The 17,533-nt window shown below is 43.2% G+C and overlaps 1 long non-coding RNA gene across 1 annotated transcript; it reads right to left on the bottom strand.

The window, feature by feature from the left end:
* Window positions 1-7,598: 7,598 nt before the first annotated feature.
* Window positions 7,599-14,656, bottom strand: LOC139075681 (uncharacterized). The gene is made up of 2 exons (XR_011526324.1): window positions 14,118-14,656; window positions 7,599-9,698 (listed from the first exon to the last, which is right to left on the bottom strand). It is a non-coding gene; the product is annotated as an uncharacterized lncRNA (long non-coding RNA).
* Window positions 14,657-17,533: the final 2,877 nt, after the last annotated feature.

Raw genomic sequence — 17,533 nt, 5'->3', positions numbered from 1 at the left:
GACCTCATGGACATCTTTTGAGTGACAATCATACTTGGGCCTTCAACAGATCAAGTCAGAAACCTATAACATGGAGCAAACACAGCCCATCTGGACCCCTTTTACAACTATCTTACAATGAGACAGTGTGCAGCCCCCTCACAAAGGAATATGGAGGGTTGGGTTGCCTTTTATATCACGACAATTGTCCCATGGCAAGTATGGGAATGAAACTGGCAATTATTTACTAACATTGGTCAAAAATGTTTCTGATACCGCTATGATTTGTACCATCCATCCTTATGTGTTATTATGGGGAAACAGTGTCCCTGGTGTCCAAGAATCTTCTGGTATGTATGTGGTTAATATTTCTCCCCCATATTGGTATTCTGATTGTTTAACACATTGTAATGTAACCTCATTGAATGTGACCTATGTAATGGTGTTAAAAGAAGAGCACATATTTGGTTACCTGTTTCTCTAAATTGGACATGGTCTGAAGAGCATGCTCTACATATCCTCCTTGAGTCCATGAGAAAATTACACCCTAATCGGTTTTTGGCTACGCTAATCTCATTCATTGTGTCCGCGGTGATTATCATTGCATCAGCCGCTACAGCTACTACTGCCTTGGTTAACAGTGTTCAAACAGCCCATAAGGTGGAGTCCGTCTTGGTAAATGTCACTCAAGAATTACAGACACAGGTGGATATTGATAAAGGGCTAATGTCAGGATTGCAGGCAGTAGAGGCAGCAGTAGAGTGGCTGGGAGAGCAGCAAAATGCATTATATATGCGTATGAAACTAAAATGTGATTGGCAATTTACCATGCAATGTGTTACCCCCCTACAGTATAATAGCTGGCTGATATCTTGGCAAGAAATAAAAAAGAAAAACATTTACAGGGGGCATTTAATACCTCCCTGGCCAATGACATCACTGGGCTACAAGCTCGGTTAGAGAGGCAGTTACAAGAAGTACATAAGGTGTTCTCTCAAAAAATATTTCAAGACATTGAAAATGGGTTACACTGGCTAGAGCCCTCCAATTGGTTCTCGGGCCTCAATTTATGCATATTTGTTAATGCTGGTGTGATTTTGATATTATCCATGTTAATAGTTTATGTTTTACGTCTGCTGTGCTCCCTGAAAAAACAACAAAGTCAACAAGAGCAAGCACTGGTTATGATGGGCCTTCTGGCCTCAGAACAACATGATGCCATCCTTGCTTTAAAAAACAAAAAAGGGGGCAATGTAGCCGCCCCTGATGCAGGAAGGGTTAATAATCACTGGAAAAGGCTTGCCCACAAACTGTGACCCGGAGGTGAGAAGGCCGGTTAGCCAATGACGGGTAAGACCCCTTGGGGTGGAAACCTAAGACAGGCATCAGCCACCCGGGGGCACAGATGGAGACACGATATCGATATCGGGAGCAGGAGGGACCGTTGCCTAAGAGACCTTGCCTGCTCCGAGATAAAAATATATGAGCACAGCAATAACATGATAATATCAAAACAGAGGCCGAGGGAGGGCTCCTTAAGAAATCACTAAGAATTCCTGGCATTCGCTAATTACTTCATCCAGAACACCTGTGTATGTTTAACAGCTGTAAGCTATGTATATATTGAAACGCTGGTTATAATAAACTCAGAGTGGCCATCAGCCCTCTCCGCATCTATCCTGATGTGTACATTGGATTGCGACACCGACAATACCAAGTATCCATCGAAGAATGAATGGATAAACAAAATGTTTACTGTTTTGGAATATTATTCAGCCTTAAAAAGAAGGGAAATTCTGACACATGCTAGAACATGGATGAACATTGAGAACATTATTCTAAGTGAAATAAGCCAATCACAAGAAGACTAATACTGTATGATTCGACTTATATGAGGTACCTAGAGCAGTCAAATTCATAGAGACAGAAAGCAGAATGGCAGTTGCTAGGGGCTAGGAGGAGGAGGGGAACAGGGAGGTAGTGTTTAATTGGTATAAACTTGCAAGATGAAAAGAGTTTTGGAACGGATGGTGGTGATGGTTGGACAACAACATGAATGTATGTAATACCACTGACTGTACACTTAAAAATGGTTACCATAGGAAATTTTATGTTAGTGTGTTTCACCACAATAAAAAAAAAATTAGGAAAATATAGGGATGCGTAAATCAAAAAAAAAAAAAACAAATGAGGGTGAAATTAAGACATTCCCAGATAATCAAAAGCAGAGGGAGTTTGTTACCAGTAGGCTCGGCCTGCAAGAAATGCTAAAGGGTGTCTTTCTAGTTGAAATGAAAGGAAACTAGACAGTTACTTGAAACTGTAAGAAGAAATAAAGATCTCCAGTGAAGATAAATACATGGATAATTATAAAATCTAGTATTATTATAATTTTGGTTTACAACTCCACTTTTTACTTTTTTACATGATTTAAAAGATGTGCATAAAAAAACATAGTATTGGACACAGACGTGATCTGTGACTTCAATAAAAGAAAAAAGAAGAGGGAGCTGTATCGGGCAAGTTTTCATGTTGAAGGTAAATCGGTATAAACTCAGATCAGAGTGTTATAACTTTAGCATGTTAAATGTAATCCCCATGGTAACCACAAGAAAATAGCTATGTAGTATACACATAAGGAAATGAGAAAGAGGGGGCCAGCCTAGTGGTACAGCGGTTGGGTTTGTGCATTTTGCTTTGGTGGCTTAGGGTTCACTGGTTCAGATCCCAGGTGCAACATATGCACTGCTTGGCAAGCCACACTGTGGCAGGCGTCCTACATACAACAGAGGAAGATGGGCACAGATGTTAGTTCAGGGCTAATCTTCCTAAAAGAAAATGAGGGAAATGAGAAGAGAATCAAAATTTTTCACTACAAAAAATCAAATAAGCACACAAAAGAGGCAGTAATGGAGAAAGGACAAAAAAGCTGTAAGGCACGTAGAAAACAGCAAAATGGCGAAGTAAGTCCCTCCTTATCAATAATTACTTTAAATGTAAATGGATTAAACTCTCCAATTACAAGATAGAGATTGGAAGAATGGATTAAAAAATGATTCAGCTATATACTGTCTACAAGATATTCACTTTAGATCCAAAGACACAAGTAGGTTGAAAGTGAAAGGATGGAAAAAGATATTCCATGCAAATAGTAACCAAAAGAGAGCTGGGGTGGCCACAGTAATAAGAGACAAAATAGATTTTTAAATCCAAAGGGTTATAAAAGACAAAGAAGGACATTATGTGTTAAGAAAATGTCCAACACAGCAAGAAGATACAACAATTATAAACATTTATGCAACTAATAACAGACGTTCAAAATATATGAAGCAAAAATTAACAGAATTTAAGGACAGTTCTATAATAACAGAGACTTCAATACTCCACTTTCAATAACGGATTGAACAAGCAGAGAGAGGATAAGTAAGGATATAGAGGACTTGGACAACACCATAAACCATCTAGACCTAAGAAACATATACAGAACACTCCACCCAACAAGAGCAGAATAGATCTTCTTCTCAAGAACACATGAGACATTCCCTAGGATAAACCATAGGTTAAGCTACAAAACAAGCCTCAATAGATTTAAAAAAATAGGTATCATACAAAGTATTTTCTTCTGCCACAATGGAAGGAAGTCAGAAATCAATAACAGAAATAAAACTGGAAAATTCACAAATATTTAGAAACTAAACAATACAAACAACCAATGAGTCAAAGAAGAAATCACAAGGGAAATTAGAAAATATTTAGTGACAAATGTAAATGAAAATAAAATATACCAAAACTTATGGGATACAGCAAAACCAGTGCTCAGAGAGAAATTTATAGCACTAGATGCCAACATTAAAAAAACAGAGAAAGATCTCAAATCAATGGCATAACTCTGCACCTTAAGGAACTAGAAAAAGAAGAGAAAAATAAACTCAAGCTAACAAAAAGGAGGAAATAATAAGGATTAGAGCAGAGATAAACAACATAGAGAATTAAAAAGCAACAGAATCAAGGAAATCAAAAGTTGGTTCTTTGAAAAGATCAAAAAATTGGCAAACTTTAGTTAAATTGACTAAGAAAAAAAGAGACAAATCTGTAATAATTAAAGTCAGAAATGAAAGAGGGGATATAAAAAACTTTACAGAAATAAAAAATATTAAGAAAATGCTGTGAACAAATGTACACCAACAAATTGGACAACCTAGAAGAAAAGGACAAAGTCTTAGAAATGCACAACTACCAAAACTGACTCAAGAAGAAACAGAAAATCTGAATAGACCTATAACAAGTAAGAAGATTGAATCAGAAACCAAAAACCTCCCAACAAAGAAAAGTCCAGGACCAGATGTCTTCACTGATGAATTCTACCAAACGTTTAAAGAAGAATTAACACCAATCCTTCTTAAACTCTTCCAAAAAATTAAAGAGGAGGGAACACTTAGTAACACATTTTCTGAGGCCAAGATTACCAAAGAGTGACAAAGGTACTATAAGAAAAGAAAACTGTAGACCAATGTGCATTAGGAACAGAGATGCAAAAATCCTCAACAAAATACTAGCCAACTGAATTCAGCATTATAGTTAAAGGATTAGAAACCATGAGCAAGTAGAATTTACCCCAGGAATGCAAGGATGATTCAATATTTGAAAATTCATCAATGTGATATACCACATTAATAGAATGAAGAGAAAAAACCCACATGATAATCTCAATCAATGTAGAAAATCATTTGCATAATCCAACACCCTTTCATAATAAAAACACTCAATAAACTAAGAATAGCAGGGAACTTCCTCAACATGATATAGACCACATACAAAAAACCCACAACTGTCACACCCAATGGTGAAAGAGTGAAAGCTCTTCCCCTCAGGTCAGGAACATGACAAGAACTTTCACTGCTACTATTCAATATTGTACTGGAAGCCCTGGACAGAATAATTAGTCAGGAAAAAGAAATAAACTTATTTAAATTGGAAAAGAAGAAATAAAATTACCTTTGTTCTTAGATGACATATATGTAGAAAACGCTAAGGATTCCACAAAAACTTTTAAAGCTCATAAATTCTGCAAAGTTGCAGGATACACAATCGACACTCAAAAATCAGTTCTATTTCTATATACTGGTCATGAACAATTAAAAAGGAAATTAAGGAAACAATTCCATTTACAATAGCACCAAAAAGAATCAAACACTCAGCAATAAGTTTAACCAAAGAGATGAAAGACTTGTACTCTGAAAACTATAAAACATGGCTGAAAGAAATTAAAAGAGACCTAAATAGAGAAAAGACATCTCTCGTTCATGAATTTGGAGACTTAATATTATTAAAATGACAACACTACCCCAAACAATACACAATTTCAATGCAATCTCTATCATAACCACAAAGGCTTTTTTTGCAGAAATGGAAAAGCCAATTCTAAAATTCATACGGAATTTCAAGAGCTCCAAATAGCCGAAACAGTGTTGAAAAAGTACAATAAAGTTGGGGGACTCACACTTCCTGATGTCAAAATATACCACAAAGCTGCAGTAATCCAAAGAATATGGTACCGGCATAAGGCTAGACATAGACCAACGGACTAGAATTGAGAATCTAGAAACAAAACCTCATATTTATGGTCATTTGATATTCAACAGGGATGCCGCGACCATTCAGTGGGGGAAAATGCAGTTTTTTCAACGAATGGTGCCAGGAAGCCTGGATATCCACATACAAAAGAAGGAACTGGAACCTTCCTTGAGATCATATACAAAAATTAACTCAAAATGGATCAAAGACATAAATTTAAGAGCTGAAACTATAAAACTCTTAAAAGAAAACATGGGAGTAAATCTTCAGTGAATTTGGCAGTGGTTTCTTAAGTATGACACTAAAAGTACAGGCAACAAAAGAAAAAATAGATGAACATCATAAAAATTAAAAACTTTTGTGCATCAAAGAACACTGTCAAGAATGAAAGACACACAACAGAATGATAGTGAATATTTGTAAAGCACATATGTGATAAGGGCTTACTATCAAGATTATATAAAGAACTCAAAAACAACCCAACTAAAAAAATGGGCAAAGGATTTGAGCAGACATTTCTCCAAAGAAGACATACAAATGGCCAATAAGCACATGAAAAAATGCTCAACTTTTGCATTAGGGAAATGCAAATCAAAACCACAATGAGATACTTCTTCACACCTACTAGGATGGCTGTAATAAAAACCAAACAAACAAAAACAGAAAATAACAAGTGTTGGCAAAGTTGTGGAGGAGTTGGAACCCTTACACATTGCTGGTGGGAATGTAAAATGGTGAAGCAGCTCTGCAAAACAGTTTGCTGGTTCCTCAAAAAGTTAAACATAGAATTATCATATGATTCCACTCCTAGTCATACCCAAAAGAGTGGAAAACAGGGACTCAAACAGATACTTGTTCATGAATGTTCATAGCAGCATTATTCATATTAGCCAAAGAGAGGGAACAACCCAAACGTCCTTCAACAGATAAATGGATGTATTAGGTCAGGGTTTTCCAGAGAACCAACAGGAGATAGATAGATAGATAGATAGATAGATAGATAGATAGATAGATAGATAGGTGGGTGGATGGATAGGTAGGTAGGTAGACAGACAGACAGATAGATAGATAGATAGATGGGTGGGTGGATGGATGGATAGGTAGGTAGGTAGATAGATAGATAGATAGATACATAGATAGATAGATACATAGATAGATACATAGATAGATAGATAGATAAGCAGGTAGATAAGTAGGTAGATAGATGGATATAGAGATACATAGATAGAAAGAGATTTATTATAAGGAATTGGTTCCCACGATTATGGAATCTGAGAAGTCCCACACTCTGCTGTCTGCAAAGCTGAAGATCCAGGAAAGTTGGTGGTGTAGTTCAAAGACCTGAGAGCTGGAGAGCCGATGGTGTAGATTCCAGTGCAAGTCGGAAGCCCTGAAAGCCAGGAGCCCAGAGGGGAGGAGAAGGCCTGTGTCTCAGCTTAGTCAGTGAAGCAGAGAGTGAATTCAATCTTCCTCCACCTTTTCGTTCTCTTCCGGCCCTCAGCAGGTTGGATGGTGCCCACCTACACTGGAGGGGACCATCTGCTCTCCTCAGTCCACCAATTCAAATGCTAATCTCTTCAAGAAACACCCTCACAGACACACCCAGAAATGATGTTTAATCAGGTATCTCGGCCTCATCCATGGCTCAGCCAAGTTGATACGTATAACTAACCATCACAACAGATAACCAAAACACAGTGGTATATACATACAACGGATATTTTTCAGCCACAAAAAGAATAAAGCTCTGAATCATGCTACAACATAGATGAACCTTGAAAACACTAAGCTAAGTGAAATAAGCCAGACACAAAAGGACAAATACTGTATGATTCTATTTATATGAAATATCTAGAATAGGCAAATTCATAGACAGAAAATAGATGACAGGTTATCAGATGCCGGGCAGAGGGAGAGTGGGGAGTTATTGCTTAATGGATACAGAGTTTCTGTCTGGGTGATGAAGAAGATTTGGAGCTAGATAGTGGTGATGCTGTATATGTAAGTAATGATACTGAACTGGTACACTGAAAAATTACAAAATGCACAAAAGACATGGCAAATTTTATTGTATATATATTTTACCACAATAAAAAAAATTGATGAACATGACCACATTAACAGCAGAGAAAAACTACATGGTTGTTTCAATAGATGGAGAAAACTCATTTGATAAAATTCAAAATCTGTTCATGAAAATTACTTTTAGCAACCTAGAAATAGAAGAGAACTTCCTCAATCTGATAAAGTGGCCTGTGCCAGTTGTTGATTTTTTGCCTCTCAGCTCCGAATTCCCCCTCCAATACCTGCTCTGTGACGGACTGGATTCTTTAAGCATTTTTCCCTTACAGCAAGTACACGGAACTTTGCTAAACAGGGTGCTGGAGCAACGCTGCCAGAGAAAGATGGCTTCTCCTCCTGGCTCCAACGCACAGAGCTTTGCTTTCTCTTGCCCCTGCTGTGCAGGGGGTCAGAGGTGTGAGTGTGTGGCTACCCTAGGGGTGCTCTGCTCCAGCTGTGTGCCTAGGGCACGTAGTCTCGCAGCCTCAGTACTCCACCCGGAAACTGCCTTCCCATGACCCTTCCAAGACCCTGGCCTCACAACCACAGTGGCAGCCTCAATGCCACAGTGGCACTCCTTCTACCCACCCACCCACCAGCCTTGGATAGCCTGAGTCCTAACGGGTTGTTGCCTGCTTGCCCGGCAGCTATGGCCCACGCTGACCTGAGCAACCGGCAAACTTCTCCACCAACAAGAGTGGGGTGCGACCACATCACTACAAGGAGGGCTCCTCCCCAGCCTTGGGAAGGGAGCTCCACGTCCACATTGGAGACTCTCCTTCAGCCCTGCGGTGTCCTTTAACATTCTCTCTACATCTTTATAGTTTCCCTCTGGTCATGGTTCAATAATTCTTTACACTGAATTTTCTCTGTTTAAATTACTATGTGCTTACTGATTGGGTCTGATTAGATGCAGACTGATACAAGTACCTGCAAAACATCCACACTGTCCAGGTGAGGTAACAGGCCCAGGGAGGTTTAGTAACTCGTTCATGTTTAACCAGCCGGTAGGTGCTGGGGCCAGGATTCCAACCCTGGGAGTCTGGCTCCAGTGGATACGCTCTTAACAACTACAAGTGGGCCACAGCCATCCTTCCCTGTTCCCTAACAGGTTCAAATCCTTCCATCTCTCTGTGCCTCTGGATTTGCTCTTTGTCAGCTTCTTCACAGAGAGAAATCTACCGTATTCACCTCCCAAACCAGCTCGAAGGCCGCCTTCTCCGTGCAGCCTTCCACGGCCACCTCCTCCGGGTCAGGCTCTACCTTCCTCCCCGACGTCCTCATCTTTCATGGGACTCTCCTAACTTCTAGCAAGTCCCTGGATGTCCTCGAGGGCAGGAACTTTGACTTGTTTGTTATATATCTTCTCCTGAATCTGCCACATGTGAGATCACAGACAATGTTGAATTGGATCCTGAGAAGAATGTAAATCCTAAATAAGTGGTGGCAATATTGAGAGTCATTAATTAGAAGAGAGGGGGCCGGCCCGTGGCCGAGTGGTTAAGTGAGCGCGCTCTGCTTCAGCGGCCCAGGGTTTCTCCAGTTCGGATCCTGGGCGCAGACATGGCACCGCTTGTCAGGCCATGCTGAGGTGGTGTCCCACACAGCACAACCACAGGCACTCACGGCTAGAATACACAACTGTGTACTGGGGAGCTTTGGGGAGAAGGAAAAAAACCAAACGAAATTGGCAACAGATGTTAGCGCAGGTGCCAATCTTTAAAAAAAAAAAAAAGAAAAAGAGAGGCCCCTGCAGTCTGAGATAACCTGGGGAAGCCTTCTGAAAGGGGTAGCCCTTGGCTAGACCTTAAGGAATGAGCAAAAATGCACTGCTGAGGATGCTCAAGGCGTGACCGAGGAGGGAAAGAATGTGCACATTCTGGAGACTCCGATGCACAGGGTGTCTCTAAGGTCAGTCTCTAAACCAAACCCACCGCAGCAGAGGCTGCAGGCGAAGCAATCAGGGATCAGAGGCCAGCATCTCCAACTCCCTGCACAGACGCAGTACCTCCCCCAGGCGCCCTTGAACGGTGCTGCTCCTTGAGTAAATCTGGAAAACCGGAACGCTGCGAAGTACAAGAGACCTGGAAAAAAGAAAGACAGACTCCAATTTAATCAGATTTAAAATTCTTTAGACTTTTTATTGGATAATATGGTACACAATTAACTGTAAGGTTGGAACTGCTCTGAATTAGGCACTGTTTTACATAAATCATTATCAGCGTGCGGAAGTTTTACTGCATTTTCTGTGCAGCCAGGCAGTCTGAGTTATTGCTGTCAATCAGGGCCCACCCGGTGCCCAGGTGATGCCCAGCCAAGCGAAGATCGAGCTCCTCTCCAAGCTTTACACCGTCGTGGTACAAACAGTTGTGCCACGTGCAGGCTCCAGCCAAGAAAGGGGGCACTGGCCATACGAACGGGATATTTCTTGAGGGGGCTGTGGGTGAAGTGCTACGTGATCTCTTCTTGGGTGGCCTGGAAAATATGTGCCACTGGGGGCACATATGTGTTCCTGAAGGGATGTCTCTGCAAACCAGACTGAACGGGTTAGGAGAGCTAGGCTCCACTGTCTGAATGGTACCTCCTGTCCTGTTTAATCTTTGCTCTTATTGTCACCTTTCTTCTAGGAGAATGATAGGAACACAAGGAATATATCAATATTACTTTCAACAGATGTCTAACAAAGAAAAGCTCTCCCCTATTCCGCAGAAGACCCCAGACCCCTCATAACTTCCTTGAGGGGGGTGAGAGAGGCCCCTTGCCCCCAGCTGCCTGCCCATCACTAATGAGAATCAAATACAGGCAGGAAGGTGTCATCACATGCGAAAAATCTTTCTTTTTACTTCTACGTATTTGCCCTAGATTCTTTACAAATAAAAATAGAACAACATTTCATTGGCGCTTCTGCATCTACAAATTCACTTAATGACCGTGATCTCATTTAAACTCATTTTGCAAACGAGCAAACATTGTTCCGTGAGTTTTATTGATTGCCTGAGATTGCAAAGTTGCTAAGTAATGAAGTCAGGCCCCAGTCTAGGACTTCTGCGTCCAACTCTGTCCCCCTTCAGAGCAAACACGTTACAACATAGTCACATTCCACAGAATATATAAATTTTCGCTGTATAATTTTTATAATTCCAATTTGGAGTTTTCATATAACTTATAAATGTTTTCCTGTGACTCAAACTGTCACATTTTTATGCAATCATACGTGGTTTGAGTTGAGTAGAAACTGGCTCATTGAGATCACGTTACATTTCACAGACGCTTAATTAAATATTTATTTCAATTTCAACGGTTTATTTTCATGTTTGGGAGCCAAAACATTTTTCTCAGGTCTGAAATATTGTCATGGGTCCTTGAGAGGTCACAGGCCCAGAGCACCAAGCCAAGAATGCCTTGTGGCAGAAAGAGCCATGGTCTGGCTGCTGCACCACCCAGCCTCCAGCACCAGGTTGTGAGCACAGGTTTAGCGGCTGGAATACAGAAGGCAGGTAAAGGTGGCTGTCCCAGACTCGGCTGGCTGCAGCACGAAGGACAGCATCCAGTCAGCCTCTGTCCTTCTAACAGCAAAGTCTATCTCCGTGGATCTTCTCTGGGGCAATCTGTTGCCTGCATTCTGGAACAGGCTGCGCCCTTATGGTAACCACGCTACTAACCCACAGACTTAAGCAGCATCCAGGACAACTTCAAAGACGATCAAAGGAAGAGTTTATTCTATATGTTAGCAGAGCTCTCCCTACATCAAACCTCACGGGATTCAGGGATACTGGTCCTGACTGACCTCATCACCCAAAAGTCCCAACCCCAGAGAGAGCTGGGATTGGAGAGGAACTCGGAGAGAGCAGAAGGGTGCCCCCCCTCTGTTGCCATGGGGACACCCAGACCCGCCCGCGCTTCCATCAAGCTCTGGATTAAAGCCGTTTCTCTTGAACCTCCCTCTGGCCAGCCTTGCTTTGTAGACAACATGTTCCCAACAATTCTAAGTTGAGTTTTTGTAAAATGCATTTTAAATGCACAGGCCAGGGAAACCTAACCATATAAGGGCATACTGCTCCAAATCCTTTTAGGGAAAAAACATCTCTAATAGTGTAATTTTTAATAATGTAACTCCCTAAATTCTCTCTTTGGATGTCCATATTTTTATGTTCGGCAGAGTTTTATTAAGTTAGAATATATTACCACAGTACTTGCTAAAAGTATATTGCATCAGGCCTTGGAATTTAAAAAGAAAACTGAGTTGTTTATGCCATGCCACTTTTCTTCCATAATTGAAACAAACGTGAAGATACAGAGAAACCTGGGGATTTGGGCAAAGCTCTGCACTAATCTATTCCTCTCGTTGCCATGGAGAATAACAGTTCTAAAGGCATCTTTAAATACAGTCAGACCTGAGCTGAAACCTCTCCTCTGGAGTAGAAAGAACACTAAGGGGGTGGGGGACAATCTGAGGAAGACGCAACTGAACCTTGCACTTATTCAGAAGAGAAATTCATGTGGGAGATGATGAGTCGTTCTGGGGCAGTGTACCCGTCAGAACTTTCCAGGGCCTCTTTGTCACACTCAGAATCCCGTTTCTTTTTTTTGATGAGAAAGATTGACCCCGAGCTAACATCTGTTAGCCGATCTTCCTCTTTTTCCTTGAGGAAGATTGTCGCTGAGCCAATGTCTTTGCCAATCTTCCTCTATTTTGTATGTGGGACGCCACTGCAGTGTGGCTTGATGAGTGGTGTGTAGGTCCATGCCTGGGATCCAACCCTGCGAAACCCAGGTTGCCAAAGCAGAGCACACAAACATAACCACTATGCCACCGAGCCAGCCCCTAGAATCCAGTTTCTGGTCCTCAGAGCTACCGGCTTCTGAGAACTGGTTCTCTTTCCACGTTCATCAGGCTTCCTTTACCAAATATTCTGGTTCTTCGTGACTATCGGTCCTGGAACTCCCAAGAACATGGTCCACCTTTTCCCATTGCCTACAAATAACTTCTTTTTGCCCATCTGTCCAACTTCTCCCTCTCCTGCTCTAAATTTCTCCTCGGATCCCTCATCCCCGGGGAGCCTCCTTTGCTCTGTTCACCTTAAGGAAGGCAGGGACTAGCTAATAATAACAATAGACATTCATTGAGCATCTATGGAACACTTCACATGGATTCTCGCATTTTATCTTCCAGCAACGTTAAGCTAGGTCCTATTTCTACCCTCATTTTACAGAGGAGGAAACAGTCTCAGGAAGCATGAATGACCTCGTCACACAGTTGGCAAGCGGCAGAGTGTCCACCTCGACAGCTCCACTCGTACTGTCTCTCCATCTAATCCTTCACTCACTTATCCAGTCAAGGTTTACAGAGGCTCGCTATGTGCCAGGCACTGTTGAGGGATTATAGCAATGATCAAGGCAAAAGAAGCTTCCGCCTTCATTGTTCTTTGATTCTAGTAATGGGGCGTAGATAAGAAATGAGCAAATAAGTCAGATAACTTCTGTGTGAGAGGAGCTCGGGAGAAAATACTTCAAGGATGGGGACTGAGCAGTGGTCTTCAAACTTGAGCATGCATGAGCTCACCTGGGGGCCTTGTTGAATCACAAATTGCTGGGCCACATTCTCGGAGTTCCTGGTCCAGTAGGTCTGGGGTGGGGCTTGGGAATTTGCATTTCTAACAAGCTCCCAGGTGAGGCTGATGTTGCTGGTCTGGGACCACACTGGGAGAACCACTGGGAAGGGGAGTGACGGGGATGGAAGCAGAATGGGGGAACCTCTCTGAGGATGTGTGGCATTTGAGTTGAGACCTGAGTGATGAAAATGAATAAGCCACTAGAAGATATGAGGAAAAAGGATTCCAAGCGGAGCATACAGAAAGTGCAAAGTCCTCAAGGTTGACATGAGCTGTGGGTATTGGAAGGACAAAACAAAGCCCCACTGGGTGTTGAATGAGGGGAAGAAGAGAGACAGGTGAGGGCCAGTTTAGACCCAACTCAGCTCAGTTCTTTCTTTTCCTCCTGCTCCACTGGGCTGTGTTGTTTTAACATGAAAATCAGAATGTCTTTAACCAACAAAATAGTGGCAGTTAGTTGATTTAAAAAGTAAAGACCTAGGGCTGGCCCTGTGGCTTAGAGTTTAAGTTCGGCGAGCTCCGCTTCACCAGCCCAGGTTTGGTTCCTGGGCACAGACCTATACCACTCGTAGGTGGCCATGGTGTGGTGGTGACCCACATACAGAATAGAAGAAGATTGGCATGGATGTTAGGGTGACTCTTCCTCAGCAAAAATAAAAATAAAGATCTAATACAAGATCACTTTAAATGAGTACCTCCTATGACATGTTTAAAAAATGATTCCAGCTGCCCTTCACTCCAATGCCATTTTCAATCGCATTTTTTCGAGTAAAAATTATCTGTTGTGTTATATGCAGCGTACACTGGTGTTGCATATCCTTTAATTATATATGTTTTTATCTGGGCAATTTGTCAGATCTGCAAGTTGTTACAAAAGATCGGATTTCATACCTTTTCTTTCCTCCTTCTGCTTTAGTGCTTTCCAATTACGAATGTGCCTAGAACTGAACTCACTTCACAGGCTCCCTGGAGAGGGCCGTTTAAAGGAAGAGTGATCTGGGCGAAACTCTTGTGCCTGCCAGAGCCCCTTGTCCAGCCCTGGCCCCTGAGGGGCAGGAGTGCCAAGCCAGGAGAGGATAAGGTCTAGGCTTCCTTTGGGTTCTCCACCAAGGCAAGCCTCGTCTGCGCAGGATGATTGGCTTCTCTCTTGCTCTCAGCAAACACAGCTGAGGCTGCTTCTGCAGCAAGGTAGTTATTGTCTTCCTCTGCTTTGATCTGCTCTGATGAAGCAATGATGTTCTGCATGATTGATGAAGAGAGCCTGTTCACCTCATTCTCAAAAGAAATGGGGGCCATCAAGCATTCTGAATCTCCTAAACATTGCACAATCGATAGTGGGCTGGAGCATCCAGAAATTTATTGTGGGTGAGCGTTGTGGACTGAATCGTGTCTTTTCAGAATTCATATGTCGAAGTCCTAGCCCTTGGTGCCTCAGAGATAGGGTCTTTACAGATGCAACTAAGATTAAATGAGGTCAGTGGGGTGGGCCCTGATCCAGGGACTGGGGACCCTAAAGAAGAGGAGATGAGGACACAGTTACACCCAGAGGTAAGACCACGTGAAGGCACAGCGAGGCAGCCATCCACAAGCCAAGAAGAATGGCCTCAGAAGAAACCAACCCTGCTGACACCTTGATCTTGGACTTCTGGCCTCCAGAACCGTGAGGAAATAAATCTCTGTTGTTTAAACCGCCCAGTCTGCAGTCCTTTGTTATGGCAGCCCGAGCAGAAGAATAGAGTGAGTATTTGTGTCTCAGATTCTTAAAAAAATTGTGCTATATTTTTCATTCCATGCTTTAAAATTTTTTATTCCTTTTATAAACTGTAAATTAAGAAAATCATGTCCCTCCTCTGGGCACATTTTAAGGTTTCTGTTCAGCAGGAAGCCTGTGGGCCAGAGGCAGAGGGAGGAGTTGGAACTCACGGGCCTCCCCCCTGGGGGCCTGGCCGCCCCTCGCCCTCCGCCACAACTTGAGTGCCTGCCTCTCCAGCCCTAAGACAGCACTATCGTTTGACTTCTGTTTACTGACTCCGCCCTGGTCAGCTGACAGGGCATTTCCAGGTTGTTGCTTCTACTTTGTATTTCATATTTGGTTGAAATACACCCAGACCCAGAGTAGTTCATTCAGGTTCTGAGGAGTGCTGAGAGGCAACAGGCCTTCTATATGCCAACAACAATGCAGCGCTGGGCACCCACCAGAGGGCAGCCAGGGTGTGGAGGGAACACCAAAGTTAGTCCCGTGAGTCCTTTGGGGGAACTTCCTCCCCGGATAAGTCAGGATGCTTTTGGTTGCAGGTGACAGACAACCAACTTAGGGGCTGGCCCGGTGATGCAGCAGTTAAGCTCACACGTTCCGCTTCTTGGTGGCCTGGGGTTTGCCAGTTCGGATCCCGGGTGCAGACACGGCACCGCTTGGCAAAAGCCATGCTGTGGTAGGTGTCCCAGGTATAAAGTAGAGGAAGATGGGCACGGATGTTAGCTCAGGGCCAGGCTTCCTCAGCAAAAAGAGGAGGATTGGCAGTAGTTAGCTCAGGGCTAGTCTTTCTCAAAAAAAAAAAAGAAAAGAAAACCAACTCAGTATAGCTTAAAACAGAAAAAGGGAGGGATGGATTTAAGTCAATATAACTGGGATGTTTAAGATATGAAGGCTTCAGGTACAGTTTGATCCTGGCTGCAGAGTCTGTCATCAGAATGCTGTCTGCCTCTCTCTAACTGGAGACTCTGCTTCCCTGTGTCTGGGTCTATTCTAAGACAAGAACACCTAGTGTGTTGGCAAAGATGGCCACAGATTTATCAGCCAAAGAGACAATGATCCCAAAGAAAAGAACATGTCTCTTTTCCCAGAGTTATAGCAAAATTCTAGGGTAGGCCCCTGAATGGTCCAGTTTGGGTTGCCTGCTAATATCTAAAGCTATCATTGTAGCCAGGATGATAGAGCACTCTGGGCTACTTGCCCACCTCTGGGATTGAGAAGTGGGGTGGAGGTGGTTGGCCCCATCCAAACTGCTGAGGAGTCAGAGGGTTGATTCCTCAGTGAGGTGCCTGAAGAAAAAAGTAAACACATAAAACATTAATCTAGTACTACATTAGGCTGGCTTATAAAAACGTCCGCACTGGGGCTGGCCCTGTGACCAAGTGGTTAAGTTCACTCACTCCGCTGCGGTGGCCCAGGGTTTCGCCGGTGCAAATCCTGGGCATGGACATGGCACTGCTCGTCAGGCCACAGTGAGGCGGCGTCCCACATGCCGCAGCTGGAAGGACCTGCAGCTAAGATATACAACTATGTATGGGGGGGATTTGGGGAGATAAAGCAGAAAAAAAAAAAAATTGGCAACAGTTGTTAGCTCAGGTGCCAATCTTTAAAAAAAAAAAGCGTCTACACTGGCTGGCTTACATAAAGTACTTAAATGACTAATAAAAAAGGGAAAAGTGCCTTTTCAAAAATTTGGAAGATTGTCACATGGACTGGAAAGAGGATGAAGCTCAAGATTACACAGAGAAGTTATAAAAGAGGCAGAGTTCAGTTCAATGCAAGGAAAAACCCCTGGAGAAGCAAGGACAAGAAGGGGTGCTTCTCGAAGCGGCGAACCCCTTTCCTAGACGCCCCTAGTGGGGACGAACGGCCGTCCGCCGTGGTGCAGAAGAGGGGGCTCTGAGTCAGGTGGGCTGAGGGACAGACCGATCTCAAAGACCTCTGCCAAGCTCAGGCTCCGATGATTTCCCAACCAGTTTCCACCGTAGAAAACACCAGAGCAGCAAAGAAGGGGCAGCCCAGAGGGAAGCAGGGCGGGCAGCACTGAGGTTTGGGGGTTTGAAGGTGACATTCCCGAGGCCTTTCTGTGTGCCAGGCACTGGGTAAGTCCTTGCGCCCCTTGCCCCATTTAGCCCTCACAGCAAGTCTCGAAATAAGTTTTAGGGACCCCCATTTAATGAATAAGGAAACTAGGGTACAAAGAGGTGGAGTAACTTGCCAACAGTGACACAGTAAGGAGTGAGGCTGGGCCCTGAATCTAGGCCAATTGTAATTGAAGCCCAAGCTCTGAGCCCCTTCGCTCTTGGGGTGCAGGCAGGCCCGCTTCTTTCCAGAGCAGTGTCCTACACCTCCCTCCGCTCACCTGCTCCCTCCTCCCTGCTCAGGATCAAGGTTGACAGGGTCCAGATGGCGGCAGGTGGGTCTAATGAGATGTGAAGGGTATTACTCACAGGGAGCCAAGAGTGGCTGGGAGAGAATCCCAGATTCACATCTCCCCACTTGAGATGTCAAGAGCACAGCTTATGGTCATGCATTAAGAACAAACACAGCAACA

This window comes from Equus przewalskii, chromosome 14 (assembly GCF_037783145.1).
Source record: "Equus przewalskii isolate Varuska chromosome 14, EquPr2, whole genome shotgun sequence".
NCBI classification, from domain to species: Eukaryota; Metazoa; Chordata; class Mammalia; order Perissodactyla; family Equidae; genus Equus; species Equus przewalskii.
This window is presented reverse-complemented; position numbering and strand designations above follow the sequence as displayed.